Genomic DNA, 15,471 nt, shown 5'->3' with positions numbered 1-15,471 from the left:
AATGAGATGCTTGAGATCTTCAATGAATATCATTTGAACAAGTACATTACTAGCCCCTGTGCACCCCTTGTTGATCCTTTGCATCCTACCCCTGATGAGTCTCTTGACATGATTCACAACCTTAGGACTGTCAATCTTATCACTAGAGGTTTGCCTAGAAATTTGATTGTTTGCTTGCCTACTCTTGATTATGCTTACACCATATGGATATTTCTTGAGGAACGATTTCCAAATTATTCCTTGCAAAATCTAGATGTGATTCTTCATAAGTCAATTGCTTTAAGTAAGATGAATCCTAGAGATCCTAAGTTTGGTGATTGTTTATTTGAGCTTCGTGACCTTATGCGTGCCAAAGGAGATGTTGGAATCATTAGCAATATCATTTCCAAAGTCATTAGAATTCATAAATATGAACATTGTCATGATCATATATCTAATGAATCACTCTCTCTATGAAATGATCTATCACAAGATGATGTTGAACATGGATACTATGATGAGGATGATGATAGTGACTTCGATCTCGATGAGTCTATGAGACACTTTGGTCTTATGGAAAATCTTCGCGGCTACATGGCTGGAGGAAAGGAATGGGTTCTTGATAATGGATGTACCGATCACATGACCAGAGACAAGGATATGTTTCATGAGCTTGCTGAAAACGACGGCCCTCGAGAGTATGTCACTTTTGGTGATAACTCAAAGGGTAAGGTGGTTGGCCTTGGTAAGGTGGCCATCTCACATGACAGCTCCATCCAAAATGTTATGCTTGTTGAATCTCTTGGCTATAATTTACTTTTCGTACCTAGACTAGCTGACTTTGGATTCAATGTCCTATTTACTGAAGTAGATTGCCAGGTGTTTCGAAGAGACAATCACAAAATGGTCTTTACCGGTATACGTAGAGGTGATCTATACATTGTTGATTTCACTAAAAGGCTCAACCTAGAACTTGCTTAATTGCTAAATCTTCTAAAGGTTGGTTGTGTCATAGAAGACTAGGTCATGTGGGCATGCGAAATCTTGATAAGCTTATTAAAGGTGATCATATCCTTGGAGTGGAAGATGTTATATTTGACAAGGATAGATTGTGCAGTGCTTGTCAAGCAGGAAAACAGGTTGGAGGAAGCCACCCCATGAAGAACATCATGACCACGAGAAGACCGCTCGAGCTACTTCATATGGATCTCTTTGGTCCAAACGCCTATAAAAGTCTCAGTGGAAACTCGTTTGGTTTAGTCATAGTCGATGATTTTCAAGATTTACGTGGGTGTTCTTTCTTGACGATAAATCGCAGGTCCAAAAGATCTTCAAGAACTTCGCTAGGAAGGCCCAAAATCAATTTGAAGTAAAGATCAGGAAGGTTCGCAGCGACAATAGAATGGAGTTCAAGAATGCAAATGTGGACACCTTTCTTGACGAAGAAGGGATTTCACATGAGTTCTCGGCTACATACACACCTCAACAAAATGGAGTTGTTGAGAGGAAGAACCGTACTCTTATTGAGATGGCAAGAACGATGCTTGATGAGTACAAGACGCCAAAACACTTTTGGGCAGAAGCGGTTGAGACAACTTGTCATGCAACAAATCGACTATATCTTCACAGGCTACTCGGCAAGACGGCATACGAGCTTCTCACCAGTAACAAACCCCAAGTTGGATACTTTCGAGTATTTGGCTCAAAGTGCTATATTCTTGATAAGCATCGTTGTTCTAAATTTGCTCCTAAATCTCATGAAGGTTTCCTACTCGGCTATGGCTCAAATTCTCACACTTGCCATGTCTACAACAATTTCACCCGAAAGGTTGAAGAGACGGTAGATGTGAAGTTTCATGAATCTAACGGCTTGCAAATAGAGCAATTGCCAATTGATGTAGGAGACAAATATCCTTCAGAAGCAATCCAAGACTTGTTTATTGGCAAGATTCGCCCAACGAAGGTGAAGGAGAGTACCTCGTCCATCCAAGTCGAAGCTTCTACCTCACGACAAGGTGAACCAAGAGTTGACTCGGAGGCATCCACAAGTGGGACACGCCAAGATGGAGAAAACGAGGAAGTACACCAAGATGAACCTCATCAACCTCCTTATCCACCTCCACAAGAGAACAACAACACCAACAATGAAGAAGGCCAAGAGGAAGAACAAGATGATGAAGAAGATGTTCCACCCGGCCCAAACAAAAGCTCTCACGAGTTAGAGCAAGAGTCTCAAGAGACCATCCCGTCAAACAAATCTTCAACGATATTCAAACCAGGAGAATCACTCACTCTAAAACTCATTTGGCAAATTTTTGTGAACATTATTCATTCATCTCTAGCATTGAACCTATGAAGGTTGAATAATCACTAGAAGATCCGGATTGGATAAACGCCATGCACGAAGAGCTACACAATTTTGAGAGGAACCAAGTGTGTACATTGGTTGAGAAGCCCGACAACAACCACAACATCATTGGTACCAAATGGGTGTTTCAGAATAAGAAAGATGAAGATGGACAAGTTGTATGCAACAAGGCCCGTCTCGTCGCCCAAGGATACACTCAAGTCGAAGGTATGGACTACCGTGAGACATATGCCCCTGTTGCTAGACTTGAGTCCATACACATCTTACTTGCTTATGCCAATCACCATGATATCACATTGTATCAAATGGACATTAAAAGTGCTTTTCTAAATGGTGAAATTGAGGAGGAAGTTTATGTTAAACAACCTCCCAACTTTGTTAATCCTAAGAAACCCAACCATGTCTACAAACTTCACAAAGCTCTTTATGGTCTTAAACAAGCTCCCAGAGCGTGGTATAAATGCTTGACCAAGTTCCTTATTAAAAAAGGCTTCGAGATTAGAAAAATAGATTCTACTCTTTTTACTAAAAGGGTTAATGGTGAATTATGTGTGTGCCCAATTTATGTTGATGATATCGTATTTGGTTCGACTAACCCTCATTTTAGTGAAAAGTTTGGAAGCCCAATGCGGAGAAGTTTGAGATGTCTATGATGAGTGAACTCAAGTTCTTTCCTGGTTTGCAAATCAAGCAAACTAAGGAGGGTACCTTTGTTTCCCAAACAAAGTATACCAAGGACTTATTCAAGAAGTTCAACATGCAAGAATGCAAAAGTATGAATACACCCATGCCTACTAGTGGACATCTTGACTTGACTAAGGATGGCAAACCGGTTGACCAAAAGGTTTACCGCTCTATGATTGGTTCATTGTTATATCTATGTGCCTCCCATCCCGATATTATGCTAAGTGTGTGCATGTGTGCACGATATCAAGCGCCCCCAAAGAATGTCATCTTAAGGCCATGAAAAGTATAGTGAGATACTTAATTCATACACCAAATTTTGCATTTGGTATCCTAAGAGGTCTTCTTTTGATCCTGTTGGCTACGCCGATTCGGACTATGCCGGTGACAAGGTTGATAGAAAGTCCACTTCGGGTACTTGTCAATTTCTTGGTAGATCCCTTGTGTCTTGGTCCTCCAAGAAACAAAACTCGGTATCCTTATCCACCGCCGAAGCAGAATACATTGCTGTCGGTTCATGTTGTGCTCAATTACTTTGGATGACCCAAACTCTTAAAGACTATGGGATATATGTGAAATATGTTCCATTGCTTTGTGAGAATGAAAGTGCTATTAATATTGCTCACAATCCCGTGCAACATTCTCAAACTAAGCATATTGAAGCTCGTCATCATTTCATTCAAGATCATGTTGCTAAAGGAGACATCGATCTTAAGCATGTTCATACCGGTAAGCAATAGGCGGATATATTCACCAAACCGCTTGATGAGAAAGTATTTTGCCATTTGAGAGGTGAATTGAACATCATTGATGCTTCAAACTTGGAGTAGAAACTCCATTTGGATACATGCAAGGCATGAGCTTTGACTAATCCTTGATATTTCTCTTATGATAATGATCATATGTCTTGGATCTATACTTGTACCCTTGCATGCTATCTAACCCTTGTAGGTACTTGGATGAATCTATATCTATGATATTACAACTCACTCATATCTTAAGCAATCTCTACATCACCAAGTCACTATAATATGGTGGTTAAAGACAAGGGATCATGAATCCTTTCAACATATCCTTTGACAATTCCTATATATCAAATTTCATTTGGTATCAAATTTCATGATTGTCACTTTGGATACACAAGTGCTATTCCTTGCAAGACTAACCCATGTAGGTAGATGATCTCAAACTAGAAGTGGTGCTCCCTACTCTTGATGAGCTACATCAACCTTGAGCATCCTACACAAGTTCAACTACATGATCAAGATCAACAACACCACCCAAGGTATGTTGTTCCATCTTAGAGAAGCTTTACCCCAAGTCATGGGTCAAAGCAGCTGAACAAGATGTGAATACATCAAAATGCTTAAATGAAAAATGGCAAAATGCTTAAATGAAAAATGGCAACCCCATTTTGAGCTTAAACGATGAGTATGACCTACGATCAAGTGTTCTCACTTGACTCCTTAGTCAATATACTCTAACATAGGTGACTTTGTCACCGACCATTTCTAGATGAAGTTCTCTATCATTTCTTTGTGTTCTTGCATTTGTGCCCAACATGTTTTCCTTTCACTTCAACTAGACTTCTTTTTTTGTTATGTTCTGCATTCCTTGCATCCAATTCATTGCAAATCTTTCAGTAAATTCCCTGCAAATATTTGTGAGATCTTATTTGCCTAGTGAGCTAAGATGACAATTGTGTTCTCTCTGTGCTGAATTTGGCCTCGCCGGTTTATTTCTTTCGGCTAAACCGAAACAACTTTGTGCCACCGAAGAAAAGGACTCGGTGTTACCGATTTCAATGCTGAGAAAACACTTTGCCATTTGCATCCTTCATATTTGTTCCAGCTCCACTCGATGATTCCTGTCCTCTACCAGCATCTTATATTACATGATGCTTTGTAATGTGACTCAAGGAGCAAACCTACTTGACTCATGCTCCAGAAGATTCCTTCTTGGAAATTGATGTCAAAGGGGGAGGGAGAGCACATCAAAGCTTATCACATAAAAGAGAATGCACACCTTAAGCTTCTCTAGATGCTTATTATCCATGGAGGAGAGAAGTCACATGTCTTCAAGAGGGGAAATACATGTTAGTATGTTTGTTATGATTGACTTTGCTCTGATTTCCTTTTGCCCTGTCTTCTCCCATTATCCAATATAAGATTTAGGTGGAGAAAGACATGTAAGGGAAGGAAATCTTCGAATTCATTGCATATCCTTACTTTTTGGGGACATGTCTATATCCAATAGAGTACCTAGTACTCACTCTCTACATGTCATCCCAATCTTGGTACTCTTGTGGTTTCTCAAATTGCTTTGTCCTGTAGGTGTTCGTGTGTTATCTAACCTTGTTTACTCAGGTTCACCTATTCCAAAGCCACCTCAAGACCACAAGGTAAGTATATGAATCACATCCATGTGCATGATGATTTCTTGCTACTGTACATATTGTTTGCACGAAGGAATCATGAACATGGAGGCACATTTCCTATAGTTACATCATTTGCTCTGATGCATATAGCCAAGATACATGTAACTCTTTGCTTGCTCTGTCATGCTTATGCATTCATATGATCTTACATTCCATATTTACTTGATTGCATACATGTAGGGTAGCATATGCATGTTACATGTCTTTCCAAAGCTTTACTTGTTATTCTTCACATCTTCATCTAAAGCTTTGATGTATTTGTCATCAATTACCCAAAAGGGGGAGATTGAAAGCACAAGTGCTCCCTGGGTGATTTTGGTAATTAATGTCAACATATCTCTTGTTGGACTAATATTCTTATCTACCATAATTCAGAAAGTTCAACAAAGGCGTGGCATGGACAAGAGGATGTGGAACCCCTTCAAGAAGCTAAGGACAGAAGATTGGCAAAAGCTCAAGGCTCTTCATTTCTATTTTAGTGATCCAAGATCACATTGAGTCCATAGGAAAAGCTAATACTATTAAAAGGGGATGAGGTGTTGCTTAATGGCTTGCTTGCTCAAAGTGCTTAGTGATATGCTCCAAAGCCCGCAACCAGTTTCTCATTTCCACATATGTCCCAAACCTAAAGTCAAACTCGGCCCCACCAATTTGATCTATCCGGCGCCACCAAGTTCATTTGACATAGCCACTGCCAGAAACCCTAATCATTTCGGTCTCACCGATCGGATCTCAGCCTCACCGAGATGGGCTTGCAAACTCTCTGTTGCCTGTTGCAATTATATCGGTCCCACCGAGATATGAAATCGGCCCCACCGAGTTTGCTTGACCAACTCTCTGTTTGCTTATTACCAAAATCGGTCCCACCGAGTTTGTGTAATCGGTCAAACCGAGTTGAGGTTTTACCCTAACCCTAGCACATCGGTCCCGCCGAGTTGATCATATCGGTCCCACCGAAAACTCTAACATTCACATTTTGAACCATATCGGTCTGACCGAGTTTCACAATTCGGTCCCATCGAGTTTGGTAAATTGTGTGTAACAGCTAGATTTTGTATGAAGGCTATATATACCCCTCCACCCATTCTCCATTCGAGGACAGAGCCATCAGAACGTGCCTACACTTCCACTACTCATTTTCTGAGAGAGAACCACCTACTCATGTGTTGAGACCAAGATATTCCAATTCAACCACAAGAATCTTGATCTCTAGCCTTCCCCAAGTTGCTTTCCACTCAAATCATCTTTCCACCATATCCAAATCTCTGTGAGAGAGTTGAGTGTTGGGGAGACTATCATTTGATGGACAAGAGCAAGGAGTTCATCATCAACACACCATCTATTACCTTTTGGAGAGTGATGTCTCCTAGATTGGTTAGGTGTCACTTGGGAGCCTCAGTCAAGATTGTGGAGTTGAACCAAGGAGTTTGTAAGGGCAAGGAGATCGTCTACTTCGTGAAGTACCCAAGTGAGGCAAGTCCTTCGTGGGCGATGGCCATGGTGGGATAGACAAGGTTGCTTCTTCATGGACCCTTCGTGGGTGGAGCCCTCCGTGGACTCACGAAACCGTTACCCTTCATGTGTTGAAGTCTCCATCAACGTGGATGTACGATAGCACCACCTATCGGAACCACGCCAAAAATCTCCGTCTCTCAAATTACGTTTGCACACTCCAATCCCATCCCTTTACTTTCTTGCAACTTGCATGCTTTACTTTCCGTTGCTCATGTACTCTTGCCATGCTTTCTTGAAATGTATTGTGAATGCTTAAACTTGTGCTAAAACTCCACCTCAATCTAAAGAATTTAAAAACTTCTACTTTTCTTTGTTGAGGGTCTAATCATCCCCCCTCTAGACACCTCTGATACGTCTCCAACGTATCTATAATTTATGAAGTATTCATGATAACATATTATCATTTTTGGATGTTTTACAATCATTTAATAGCAGCTTTATATCATTTTTTGGGGACTAACCTATTGACCCAGTGCCCAGTGTCAGCTGCTGTTTTTGCTTGTTTTTTACATCGTAGAAAATCAATATCAAAAGGAGTCCAAACACCGTGAAACTTTTTGGAGATTTTTTATGGACCAGAACACCTAGGATGGGCCAGAGCAGCACCTGGGGGGTGCCCCGAGGGGGGCACAACCCACCTGGGCGCGCCTAGGGGCCCAGGCGCGCCCAGGTGGGTTGTGCCCACCTCGGTGGCCTCCTGCACCCCCTCTTTACCCTATAAATTCACAAATATTCTGAAAACCCTGGGGGTTAACCTAGATCAGAAGTTTCACCGCCGCAAGGCTCTGTAGCCACTGAAAATCAATCTAGACCCTTTCCGGCACCCTGCCGGAGGGGGGAATCATCTCCGGTGGCCATCTTCATCATCCCGGCGGCCACCACGATGAGGAGGGAGTAGTCTACCCTCGGGGCTGAGGGTTTGTACCAGTTGCTATGTGTTTAATCTCTCTCTCTCTCTCGTGTTCTTGGGATGTTACGATCTTGATGTATCGCGGGCTTTGTTAATATAGTCGGATCATATGGTGTTTTCCCCTCTCTATCAGATTGAATACTTTTATGGATTTGAGAACACTTGATATATGTCTTGCAATTGAATACTCGTGGTGAAAATGGGGTATCGTATTGATTCACTTGATATATGTTTTGGCACTCAACTCGCGGATTCCCGGACATTGGGGTAGTCTATGCATAGGGGTTGATGCACATTCTTGTCTTTGTTTCTCCAGTAGAAATCTTGGGGCACTCTTTGAAGTTCTTTGTGTTGGATTGAGTATTATGAATATGAATTTGCTTTGGTGTTATTTTAGTATGAACTCTAGGTAGATCGAACGGAAAGAATAGTTTTTTGTTATTTTAGTACGAACTCCTGACTAGATCGAACGGAAAGAATAGCTTTGAGGTGGTTTAGTACCCTACAAACAATTCCATCTTATGTTCTCTGCTAGATAGGAACTTTCGAGTGATTCTTTATTGCACTTTGAGGGACGGTTATATGATCCAATTATATTAGCATTGTTGAGAGGTTGCACTAGCGAAAGTACGGACCCTAGGCCTCATTTCCAAGCATTGCAATACCGTTTTTGTGCCCCTTTACTATTTTCTACCTTGCTGTTTTTATTTATTCAGATTGTAAAAATATATTTCTACCATCCATATTACACTTTTATCACCATCTCTTTGCCGAACTAGTGCACCTATACAATTTTCCATTGTATTGGGTGTGTTGGGGACACAAGAGATTTCTTGTATTTGGTTGCAGGGTCGTTTGAGAGAGACCATCTTCATCTTACAACTCTCACATATTGATAAACCTTAGGTCATCCACTTGAGGGAAAATTGCTACTGTCCTACAAAACTCTGCGCTTGGAGGCCCAACATGTGTCTACAAGAATAAAGTTGCGTAGTAGACATCAAGCTCTTTTCTGGCACCGTTGCTGGGGAGGTTAGGTAAGCGGCACTCACATCCCGTCAACGAAGCTCTTTTCTAGCGCTATTGCCGGGGAGGTGAGTGCAAGAAGGTATATCTTTAGATCTTGCAATTGAATCTTTTAGTTTCTTGTTTTATAACTAGTTTGGTTTATAAAATAAAACTACATAAAAAATGGAATTGAGCTTGCATCATATTATTGATCATCTTTATAATATCTTTCTTGAAAATGATGGTTCAGAAAATTGTTCTCAATTGTTAGAAGAAGAAGTCAATAAAATGTTTGGCACAAAATATTTGGCTGATGAGCATGATTGCAATGTTGTTAGTATGAATTCTTTGAATATCCATGATGCTAATGATATGCAAACCTACAAGCTTGGGGATGCTATGTTTGATGAAGATGATATTTTTGTCCCCCAAGTTTTGATGTGCAAATTTATTATGATGAAAGCATGCCTCCTATTTATGATTATTATGTTGATGAAAGTGGGTTTGGAAGAGTGTCGACTTTAGGAAGTAATGATCCCACTATTTTGGACGGTGTTGAATCTTATTGTGATAATTATGAAAGTGGATTTGGAGAGGTCATGACTTTATTTAGTGATGAATCCACTATTTCAAAGAGGTTCCAATTGATTATGAGAACAAATTTGCTACCTATGATGGTTATGGTGATGACATGTATGCCATAAAGAATAATGATAACCATGAAACTTGTCATCATGATTTTAATTTTCACTCTCATGATAGTTATTTTGTTGAGTTTGCTCCCACTACTATTGATGAGAAGAAATTTGCTTATGTGGAGAGTAATAAGTTTTCTATGCTTTTGTGTCATTAAAAGAATGCTTTATGTGATAGTTATATTGTTGATATTCTTCTTGATGCTACTGAAAATTATTATGAGGGGGGAACTTATGCTTGTAGGAATTGCAATAATATCAAGTTTCCTCTCTATATCTTGAAAGTTTTGAAGTTATGCTTGTTTTGCATTCCTATGCTAATTGATTATTGTTACCATAAGTTGTTTGCTCACAAAATCCCTATGCATAGGAAGTGGGTTAGACTTAAATGTGCTAGTCATATGCTTCATGATGCTCCCGTTATGTTTCAATTCTTATCTTTTATGCGAGCATCATTGAACTCATCATGCCTAGCTAAAAGACATTAAAGAAAAGTGCTTGTTGGGATACAACCCAACACTTTTACCTAATGTTTTTGTTTGTTCACATGATTAGGCTACTGTAGTAATCATTTTTATTGCTTTTGTTTCAATAAAGTACCAAGTAAGACCTTTGGGATCATGTTGGGTGATAGTTGATTTGATCTTACTGAAAAACAGAAACTTTTGCGCTCACGAAAATAATTCTAATTTTTAACAGAAGCATGATAAAATGCTGATTATTTTTGAAGAAGATTAATAGACAAATTTCCCAGGTTTTCCTAGTTTTTCAGAATTTATGGAGTAGTAGAAGTATGGTTGGAGTACAGATTACTACAGACTGTTCTGTTTTTGACAGTTCTATTTTCAATGCATAGTTTGCTTGTTTTCTAGTTTCCATGGATTATATTGCTCAATATAAATTGTGGAAATGATATGCTACAGTAGGCATTGTGTGGAAACAATTATGAATCCTGTCTTTGACAGTACCAAAGTGAAATGGTTTCCTCTTTATCATACTAACCTATCTCATGAAGTTCCGTTAAGTTTTGTGTGATTGAAGTTTTCAAGTTTTGGGTGAGATGTCGATATGACGAGAATAAGGAGTGACGAGACCATAAGATTGGGGATGCCTAAGGCACCCCAAGGTAATATTCAAGGAAGATCCAAGCAACTAAGCTTGGGGATGCCCCGGAAGGCATCCCCTCTTTCGTCTCCAACATTATCGGTAAGCTCACTTGGAGCTATGTTTTCATTCGTCACATGGTATGTGTTTTTCTTGGAACATCATTTTCTTTTGTTAGTATTTGCTTGCTATTATTTACAATAATGTTTTGCATCTTTTATTTCAATAAAACTGGCAATGATAGCCTTTGCCATGCTTATTTTGCAAGAATACATGTTGCTGTTTGAAAACAGAAAGTTTACCCCTGTTGCAAAAATTCCCTAGAAAAGTCAGAATGTGATAAAATTTAGAAACTTTTTGCAAAATGAGCTCTGATAATTTTTCTCGTGTGGTAAATTTTCATAATTTTTGGAGTTAGAGAAGTATTGATACTCTTGCATTCTTTATAGACTGTACTGTTTTGGTAGATTGCTGTTATGTTTGCATATGTTTGCTTGTTTAATGATCTATTTGAGGATAGGAGTATTAAATATGCAGAGGCATTTAGTATGCAATGTTGAATAATAATTTTAGTGAGTTGCTACAGTAGAGAATGATAAGGTTTTTGCATTGGTTTATACTAACTTATCTCACGAGTTCTTGTTGAGTTTTGTGTGGATGAAGCTTTTGATATTTAGGAAAATCGTGATATGAGAAGAATTAAGGAGAAACAAAAGCTCGAGCTTGGGGATGCCCAAGGCATCCCAAGATAATATTTCAAGAAGTCCCAAGCATCTAAGCTTGGGGATGGAATTGCTCTAGTGCTTCACTTATATCTTTTTGAGCACGGTGTGCTTTAGTATTTTTGGAGAAATTCTCTCTTGCTTCACTTATGTTAATTTGAGAGAAAGAAATATTATGCTCATGATCTTCACTATATCTTTTTGGAGTAGCTTGTCATTTACTATTGAACTTCACTTATATCCTATGAGTACATAAATTGAATGTCATGAAGTTGAAATCATATCATGCCTAGTGGTAGCTTCACATTGGGTTCAGAAAGTCAAATATTTTGAGGCTTGACAATCACAATATTGTTCATACAAGCAATTCATGAATAATTAGTATAAGAAAGAGAACTTTCACATATAAATACACTACCATGGAAATCTTTTGTGATTGTGAGCCCCCAGTAAAATATTATATGCCAAAATTGTTGACCTTGGACAAGGAAGACAACACAATGGTTTATGTTTGTTCATATTCACATATAAGTTATATTGTCATAGATCATTCAACATGTGGTGCTCCCCCCCCATCTTTGCTAGCCAAAAATTCCGCACCAAGTAGAGATACTACTTGTGCATCCAAAAACCCTTAAACCCAAATATTATTTTCAAGAGTCCACCATACCTACCTAAGGATTGAGCAAGATCCTTCAAGTAAGTTGTCATCGGTGCAATAAGGCAATAAAAATTGCTTCTAAAAGTGTGAGATCATTTAGTGTAAGAGAAAATTGAGCATCGTACGAACTTGTGATGGCAAAGAATAAAAGTTACAGACTGCATAATAAAGGTTGCTATCATAAGAGGCAATATAACGTGACGTTCTTTTGCACCAAGGGGTTGAGCATACAAACGAATAAGCGCATGACAACCTCTGCTTCCCTCTGCGAAGGGCCTATCTTTTACTTTTTAGTATTTACTTTTATGCAAAGAGTAAAAGTTTTTCTCACTATTCCTTTTTATTTTTCTCTTTTGGCAAGCATCATGTGGTGAGGAGAGATCTAGGCACATATGTCCAGTTAAATATGGGTAGCATGAGTTATTACTGTTGACATCACCCTTGAGGTGAATACGTTGGAAGGCAAAACAATAAGCCCCTATCTTTCTATGTGTCCGGTTGAAACGTTTTGCTCATGTGTATGAAGTGAGTGTTAGCAATCATAGAAGACTATATGATGGTTGAGTATGTGGAGCTCTTACTTAAAATCTGTTGAGTAAGTTGAATTGCAATTGCTTGGTGACTGAGAACATAGGTTGTTGAGTTTCAAGAGAATTCATTGTTTGAACCTTAACATGTGAATTGGTTGCTACTATAACATGAGAAGTTTTATAAGAAAGAATTGTTGTTATGATGCTAGGAAAAGTGATTGAAATTGTCATTGATTAAACTTGTGCACTTTGCTAGTATTCGCACTTCATAAATTATTTCTTTTATCATTTACCTACTCGAGGACAAGTAGGAATTAAGCTTGGGGATGCTGATACGTCTCCAACGTATCCATAATTTATGAAGTATTCATGCTAATATATTATCATTCTTGGATGTTATACAATCATTTTATAGCAACTTTATATCATTTTTTGGGACTAACCTATTGACCCAGTGCCCAGTGCTAGTTGCTGTTTTTTGCTTGTTGTTTACATCGCAGAAAATCAATATCAAACGGAGTCCAAACACCGCCAAAACTTTTTGGAGATTTTCTATGGACCATAACACCCAGGATGGGCCAGAGCAGCACCTGGGGGGGGGGTGCCCTGAGGGCGGCACAACCCACCAGGACACACCTGGGCGCCCAGGTGGGTTGTGCCCACCTCGGTGGCCTCCCGCACCCCCTCTTTACCCTATAAATTCACAAATATTTCAAAAACCCTGGGGGTTAACCTAGATCAGAAGTTCCGCCTTCGCAAGTCTCTGTAGCCACCGAAAACCAATCTAGACCCTTTCTGGCACCCTGCCGGAGGGGGGAATCGTCTCTGGTGGCCATCTTCATCATCCCGATGGCCACCACAATGAGGAGGGAGTAGTCCACCCTCGGTGCTGAGGGTTTGTACCAGTAGCTATGTGTTTAATCTCTCTCTCTCTCTCTCGTGTTCTTGAGATGTTACGATCTTGATGTATCGCGGGCTTTGTTAATATAGTCGGATCATATGATGTTTTCCCCTCTCTATCTTGTTGTGATGAATTGAGTTTTTCCCTTTGAGATTTCGTTGTTATCAGATTGAATACTTTTATGGATTTGAGAACACTTGATATATGTCTTGCAATTTAATACTTGTGGTGACAATGGGGTATCATATTGATTCACTTGATTTATGTTTTGGCACTCAACTCGCGGATTCCCGAGGTGACATTGGGGTAATCTATGCATAGGGGTTGATGTACTTTCTTGTCTTTGTTTCTTCACTAGAAATCTTGGGGCACTCTTTGAAGTTCTTCGTGTTGGATTGAGTATTGTGAATATAAATTTGCTTTGGTATTATTTTAGTACAGACTCGAGGATAGATCGAACAGAAAGAATAGCTTTGTGTTATTTTAGTACGAACTCTTGAATAGATCGAATGGAAAGAATAACTTTGAGGTGGTTTCGTACCCTACAAAAAACTCCGTCTTATGTTCTCCGCTAGATAGGAACTTTGGAGTGATTCTTCGTTGCACTTTGAGGGACGGTGATATGATCCAATTATATTAGCATTGTTGAAAGGTTGCACTAGCGAAAGTACGAACCCTAGGCCTCATTTTCAAGCATTGCAATACCGTTTTTGTGCCCCTTTACTATTTGCTACCTTGCTGTTTTTATTTATTAAGATTATAAAAATATATTTCTACCATCCATATTACACTTTTATCACCATCTCTTCGCCGAACTAGTGCACCTATACAATTTGCCATTGTATTAGGTGTGTTGGGGACACAAGAGATTTCTTGTATTTGGTTGCAGGATCATTTGAGAGAGACCATCTTCATCCTACACCTCTCACGGATTGATAAATCTTAGGTCATCCACTTGAGGGAAAATTGCTACTGTCCTACAAAACTTTGCGCTTGGAGGTCCAACACGTGTCTACAAGAATAAAGTTGCATAGTAGACATCAAGCTCTTCTCGATCCTTTCAGCCAGCTCACATAGCACTGGGTCAAGTCAACCTTGGTAAGACCATGAGCCGTCAAGGCATTGATCTTTGAGTACATGGGCTCCAATTTTTGCCTTTCTTCCTACAAAGCAAAACCTGGGAAGACAGTCGAGGCGTCGAGCCGGTCTAGCCGATAACCCGGCAGCTGGCGCTGATTGGCAGGGGAGGTGTCCTTGCAATAAAACCATGTTTTGTGCCATCCCTTAGGATGGCTTGCTGGCTTGACTCCAGGAAAATCTGAGGTTTTCCTGCTTTGGATGGTGATACCCCCAAGTTCGATGCTCGGGCCATTCTTGTGCTCCGTCTGGTTATTTAGACAGAAAAATCCCAGAAAGAAACTGACAGACGGCTTGATCTGCAAGTACACCTCGCAGAACACTTGAAACCGGCACAAGTTCAGGATGGAATTGGGGCCAAGGTCTTGGGATTTGATGTTGAAATCATGAAGTACATCCCTGAAATATTTTGAGGTGGGTGGCTTGAAGCCTCGTTCTAGGTGGTCAGGAAAGATGATGACTTCACCCTGAGCCTGCTGAGGATGGATTTCTTCCTCAGGTGCACACTAGTGAACTTCATTTTTTGGTGGCAATAATCCGGAGTCCACTAAAGTCTGGAGTTTCAATTCAGAAGAGGTGGATTTAGCCCAGTTAACTGCTTTATTGGTTCGTGGAGCCATTGTTCTAGTTGTGGCATTTAAACTACAAAGGATGAATAACGAGTATGAGCCGACAAAAATCATGCAAGTGATCCAGGTTATGGCAGTGGAAATTTGAGAATATTGAGCCAGTTATGAATGTTCGGGTTGTGATTGCAAGACAAGCAAAATTTCAATGCACATAAAACTTGCAGCCTACAGTGCATCTACAAGCCGACAAC

The sequence above is a fragment of the Triticum urartu genome, chromosome 2A, assembly GCF_056163025.1.
Source record: "Triticum urartu cultivar PI428250 chromosome 2A, HENAU_Tu73, whole genome shotgun sequence".
NCBI classification, from domain to species: domain Eukaryota; kingdom Viridiplantae; phylum Streptophyta; class Magnoliopsida; order Poales; family Poaceae; genus Triticum; species Triticum urartu.
This window is presented reverse-complemented; position numbering follows the sequence as displayed.